This window comes from Magallana gigas, chromosome 1 (assembly GCF_963853765.1).
Source record: "Magallana gigas chromosome 1, xbMagGiga1.1, whole genome shotgun sequence".
NCBI lineage: Eukaryota > Metazoa > Mollusca > Bivalvia > Ostreida > Ostreidae > Magallana > Magallana gigas.
In genome coordinates, this window is record NC_088853.1 from 69,485,588 (window position 1) to 69,492,537 (window position 6,950).

At 32.5% G+C, this 6,950-nt stretch overlaps 1 long non-coding RNA gene across 1 annotated transcript; it reads left to right on the forward strand.

The window, feature by feature from the left end:
- Positions 1-4,191: 4,191 nt before the first annotated feature.
- LOC136273082 (uncharacterized) lies at positions 4,192-5,708 on the forward strand. The gene is made up of 3 exons (XR_010711259.1): positions 4,192-4,376; positions 4,500-4,588; positions 5,151-5,708. It is a non-coding gene; the product is annotated as an uncharacterized lncRNA (long non-coding RNA).
- Positions 5,709-6,950: the final 1,242 nt, after the last annotated feature.

The window sequence follows — 6,950 nt, forward strand, 5'->3', positions numbered from 1 at the left end:
GGTCGTCCATCCGAATTTTTTCAGACCGGGAGCTACAGACCTGCAGCTAGTCTTGCAGATGCTATTTGGGGAAAGGGCGATTGTTGCGCATTTGAAATGAGCGAAAATGACGAAACTCAGTATGTTATTGGTGGCGGCTTTCTTCTCCATCTTATACACTGGATAAGCGGACTTTCTTTCGGTGAAATTTGTCAAAGGTAATTTGACAGCGTAGAACAGAAATACAGTAAAGCTATAGTTGTATTTGATGGATATGCTTCGGGTCCAGATACAAAAGATGCCACTTACCAGCGGCGCACCAAAGGAATCATAGGCACAAAGGTTTCATTCACATATAGAACTCCTTTCAAATCTAAAAAATAAATTTTTCTAGCAAACATTGAGAAGAAGCAAAACTTTATTAATCTCTTGAGTGCAAAGATGGTAGAAAAGGGAATCAAAACAAAACACGCAGATGCCGATGCTGATGTATTGATAGCCCTTACTGCCATCGAATCGGCGAAAACAAAACCAACTGTTTTGCTTGGAGAGGACACTGATCTTTTGGTACTACTCCTTCATCATGCGGACGTTACATCAAATTCGATAATATTCAAATCCGGCAATGTCAAAAGTAAACACACATATAAAAATATGGGATATTTTGAAGACCAACTTGCTGCTTGGTGAGGGGCTATGTACATTGCTACCTTTAATTCATGCTATCAGTTGTTGTGACACAACTTCAAGAATGTTCGGTGTCAGTAAGGCAGCGACCCTAAAGAAATTTGGAGAACATGACTTCCTCAAGACTCAGGCACAGTTACTATGCAATGCTAACGCAAAGGATGATGTTATTTCTGCTGGTGAAAACATTATTTCCTCTTTATATAATGGTGCTCCATATGAAGGACTGAATGTTCTTCGCTACAGGAAGTTTGCTGCAAGAGTATTGACAAACAAATTCATACTTTGCCGCCAACATCAAATGCGGCGTCATTTCATAGCCAAAGGGCTTATCTTCAGATGAAATATGGATGAACAAGGACAATCTAAATCCGTGTGAATGGGGTTGGAAAGTCGCTAATGGAAACCTTGTTCCAGTTAAGTGTACAATGGACGCAGCTCCCTCTAAATTGCTGGTCATTATTCGATGCAATTGTAAGACAAACTGTGACACTAAAAGATGTACTTGTAGAAAAAACGGACTTGAATGTTCAGTAGCTTGTGGCGAATGTAAAGGAACTGGTTGTACAAATTCTAGCAAAACAGTTGACATGGACGATTAAGTGACAATCAACTTCTAAAGATTTATGTAGAATACGCAAAAACATAATAAGCATAATTAAGGGGTTTCGGTAAAACAATTCCATGGTTTTGTTATCATTTAAAGTAAATATTTTGGTTTGAAAAAAAGTATCATACCGGTCAATCGTTTTTTATTGTTGTTATAAGATCTATTGAATTTACGAATTGGTCATTATTTGATCCATCTAAAGACTTAACATATATATAAAATTAATTTGAAGACTCATGATATAATTAAATCTTTATTAAGAAAACATAAATTCCCAGTTTTTATCAAAAATACTAACATTTTCACCCAAAATTATCACTTTCTATACTTCAAAAATCATCATAGTTTAATTTTTTTTATCATTGTTATAAGATCTATTGACTTGATTAAAAAATTATGTACGTTGCTATTTTCGTTTTTTAGTTACAACAAATTTCCAGTTTTCGGCGATTTTTCATCAAAATCCAGTGTTCACCCAAAATTTTCAATTTCCTGATCTTTTCAGTTCATCAACGTTTAAATAAATCATTACTGTAATAATATCTATTAACTTCATTAAAAATTATGCGAGTTGCTATTTTTGTTTTTTTGAGTCACGGCAAATTACCAGTTTTCAGAGATTTTTCACCAAAAATCAAGGTTTTCACCCCAAATTAACAATTTCCCTTCATCCAAACATTCTCGATTTTTTTTATGTTCAACAGTTCGCCAAAACCAGCTTGGAAAACTAGAAGCACATTCTGTTGCAATTAGTTTGAGGTTTGGTCATATTTTGGCTAGAATGACTGGACTAATACGCGGGTATGATAAGGTTACTCTCAGCGATCAAATTCCTCTGATCAATATGACGTCACAATAAGCAGCATGATGTCATATTTTACTCAGAAACTTGTCGATTTTAACTTTATCTCTGGTTTAAATTTAAAAAACTACAGGCATAAAATATCACTAGAAACTCTTCTGACTGAATATATCTTCGATTTCTCTCTATTACGTATAATTATCATTGATGACGTCACAAGCAAGTTTAATAGCGAAGATCATGTCGGGAGACAAATCATCGGAATGCAGTGTAAACAATGACGAAATAAGACTTTTTCAATACAGATGCCTAAGATTTAGATGAGTGTCAGATAGGATATAATCAGGATAATACAGGCATGGATATTTTGTTTATTCAGCGAGTTTTATAAGGTAAGCAGATCGACATTTATATGGCTTGACCAGCCTTTCGTCTGTCAGTGTGTACAAAAAAAGACAAAAGTGTAACACTACCCCGGATATTATGAAATATGACTTTGGTAAATATCAACGGTATATGACCTAAACTACTTGAAAAGTGCTGCTAGAATCCTGTGCTTCGTTGTTTTAAACGAAAAATACGTAGTATTTTCAATGAAATTATAGAAGGTGAGAGGATTTCCGATAAATATTTACAATATTTATTTTATGCGATTAACAATAGGATTCTAACAGTAATACTAATAAACATGAACTAATTGCCGATCGAATTATTGTAGCAAACATACAAATGAACTTCGGGGTAGTGTTACACTTTTTGATTTTTTCTTAAGGTAAAAAAGTGATCTATTTTTAACTGTCACGTGATACCATGGTACGGCAGCTTCAAAGATCGATTCCGAAGTAGAAAAATAAAATCTTGGTGAAAACATTCACTTGGTATTAATATTCCGCACTGTTTTCATAAAAATAAACACTTTTTAAATTGATCATAATTTTGACGGCCATGAAACTCGGAGTTGCCTTAACATACCCGCGTAAATGATATGAAGATAATTCTAAACTAAAAATGAAAATATAGCAGATGTTATTTCACTAAATATATTTAAGACCATACAGACGATTGCTTCATAGCTTCCTGGAAGACACTGTGGTGAATCGAAATCAAGCCATTAGATTGTTTTGATTTATATTGATTGTTTAATTCCTTTATATTTGATTTAAGAAGTGTGTTGGGAGTTGAAGTAAGAAGATTGATTTATAAATACCTAAAATTTAGAAGAAGAAAAATGCAGCTATCTGCAGATTGAACGAATAAAGAGTATGTTGCTTAATTTAAACGTTTAAAACAATTATTAAAACTTTTAAAATTCAACATAACAATGTTTTGCGGGGTTGTTTTGATGTGTTTATTTGTGTGTTTTTTTATAGTGGGGGGGGGGGGGGTCCTTTTTTCATATATTATCTTGTTTCATTTTTTTGTTGTTAATCATTTATTATTTTCTTTAGGGTGGAGGGTGTTTTTGTTATTCCAGCATTTTGTGATCATTAAAATGAAAAAGTATTTACAATGTTTAAATGTAACTTTAGTCAACTTGCTTTGCAACAACCGACGATGTAAGGAAACTATGACTTGTCAAATCAGCGACTGTTGCATTACTTGTATAAATTGTTATATAATTTCCTGTCGACGAGCGTAATTTCTAATCTCAATCATCAATTAAAAATCAACAATTTTTTTATAGATGTAGGTGATATTAACTGTTGTTATTTATCATACGTTTATAATTTATTATTATGCATACATCAATATAAAACGCAAACGCACATCATTTTTCTTTTTTATTATTTTAAAGCGTTCAAAGTTTTTGCTTTCCATTGATAATGTCAATATATTTTAATTAATCGTGAGTACTTAAAGTATTAAGCTTAGGAACAAGACCAAGATGTGTAGAAGAACAACAGGTGTGGACGTATTTATCATTTTTTAAAAATTAATCATGTGTTTTCAGATGGCATTTCCGAAGAAAACATTAAAATTGAGTTTAAATAGCATGTTTTGTCTGATAGATTCGATTATTTAGAGTACATAAACATTGTCGTTAAACGCAAAAATTATATCCCGACCTCGTCTTCGAAAGAAATAATAATAAATAAATATATTAATTAATTAAGATTGAAAAAAAATAACTTTGTGCAATTTTTTTTTATACAAAATGTCACAAAAACTCCTTACTTGAAAAAGTTTTGTTTTTGTTATTTTATAAATCAATAACCATATAAAAAGTAAGCACCCAAAATATCATTGTAGTAGATACTGGTACCATTTCCACGCCCGTCGACAGATGATTTACCATATGTAAGAACAATAAAACTTAATTGTAGTACAAATTAACTTTATTTGCATTATCTTTTTTTTTCTTTATTTATAATAAATAGTAAGCACTTAAAAACAACTAACCAACGTTGTATTATGACCTAGTCCTGCTCTCTGTTCAGACGTTAACGGTCAGCTCTGTTGTATGGAGACGAGCACCTGCTTCACCACTGGCAATGCTTAATTTTAATCAGGTATGAAGATTTTTCTTCTTTTAAAGCTAATGATATTCAAATATGTATGTTTCCTTTTTTCTTCCTACTTAACCGGGTTTTCCAACGAAAAAATTCGGTTATTAAAATGGTGAAAATGGCGGGTGGGCGGGCGGGCGGGCGGCTGCCAAAAGGGTACCCTCATTGTACGGATAACTCCTCCTACAGTTTTCAAGATAGGAAGTTGTTCTTTTGCAGATCAATTGTACATATATCAGAGGTGTGCATATTGCTAGGAGTTTGATTTCTGATAATTTATCAAAAAAACCACAACAAAAAAACAAGTTTTGAACTTTAGAAATATTGCATCAAGGGTACACCATTTTATTGGATACGGGTTGACATGGATTATGGATACAATTCACATAAAAGAAAACCCGGTTAGCTCTCACATTGACAGCTTTTCACTTGTTTTTAATCTTGAAATGGCAATGAGATATCCTGCAGACAGTCGGAAATATGAGTTTTGTTACTGTATTTTTTTCTGTAAAGTATTGTTTGAATGAAGCCAGTATGTAAACAAGTGTTATATTTCTTTTTTCAGTCAACATTAAAGCAACATAATAACACCTTTTTGTGAAACATCCTTCATCACATGTACCCTCAGCAGTATGGCTAGGCGAGCCTCACCAATGACGGGAGTGATTGTAGTGACTATCAAATGAACTTTGAGACCACTGAATTCATTGTATGACATTGTGATACAAATCAGCAGTTGGAAAGGGACAAAAACATATTCTGCTATTATTTTAAGAAGCATTACGGTAATAGATGTGCTGATACTAAACGAGAAGTGTCCCTTTAAATACAATGATGGAGCAATTTAGAAATGAGACATATGTAGCATTCAGCATTGGTTATGTTTTGATTTTTATATTCGTTATTTATTTAAAGTGGTACATCGATAAATTTTCATTATAAACATGCAATAAATTGTGATTACCCTTTGATTGCTGTAGGCAGTGGAAGAATGGATTAAGTCAATGACTCAATAAATCTTAACTTGTAGTTGGCTACGCGTTGTCAACAGCATCGTTTCACATTGTATTTAATTGCATATAAAATTGCGTTTTCACCATGTGATCATGATATAAAATATGTTATAAACCGTTCTTTTCTTTCAATAAAAATGCATGAATCGTTCTTTTCTAAATATATGCACTAAACATCAAGGATTATGTAACAGGGACAAACTTTGCCTCTGCTGGGGTTAGAATCCGGGTTCTTTGGAATGCGAGCACTCTATCAACCGCGCTAAAAGTTTAACCCACTAGCCAGAACTAGAGAAATGCCATATACATGACTATGCCTCAGAAAGACTCTCCGCATGTCTATACACACATATATTCAGAGAAGTAAATTTCGATTATTGAACAATAGAAATAAAGCAAAGTTAAGATATATTTTACACATAATTTTACGCGTAAATAAATAAATCAAACGTTTTGTATAACATTATTGTGATTGCGCTCTGTTTTGCATGCAAAATTCAGAGATTAATTTACCATCTTTGCTGTGCAGTTCTTGTAATAAGGACAATATCTCGCTATCTCAAAACTGTGATCCTTGGGCTGATTAGTTGAAGATTTTTTTCCTTTATTGCTCAGACAAATGAATAATATTAATACATATTGAATCATCGTATCGATTCAAGCTTATCTAGCCCATAATAAGTACGTGAATGGCGTACATTTATAATGGAGAGGAATTGGATAAAACTATGTAAATGCTCTTAGAATTACAGCCACGCCATTCGGTAATAAATTAAAACGTAAACCATAATAATGGTTAAACATCTTTTGAAGTTGTATTCAGTCAAACGTTAAGGAGTATGGGTGGTCAACAGATTATCCATCAGATGTACCTAAAGATATAAATAGTATAGCTATAAACTGTTATTCTAAAACAAAAAAATGCATGCATTTTACCATTACAACTTAGGTATTTTTCTATATTTTAATTTAAATGTCTCCTTTTCAAGGACGTCAATGTATTAAAACAATTGTCACGACCATCAAGCTACTTTATTTAAAATATAATAAATATTAAATAGGGATAGGCTTAAAACGTATATTTAGGATACAAACATGTCAATGGTGTATTTAGTGTGGAATAATCGAATATACACTTCATTTGAAAATCTGGTGTGTTTTTTTCAATTCCATAAACAGTGTGCTAAACAGAGGGACATATCTACATTGCTTCAAACGAGTTGAATCAATTTACCAGAAAACAACGAAAAATACGAGGGTTGTACAAGAAGTTCGTGGACAATCGCGTTTTTGTCAATTTAAAGGGTTTATACATACATATTGTATATTGAAATGTTTGTCATAAAATTTCA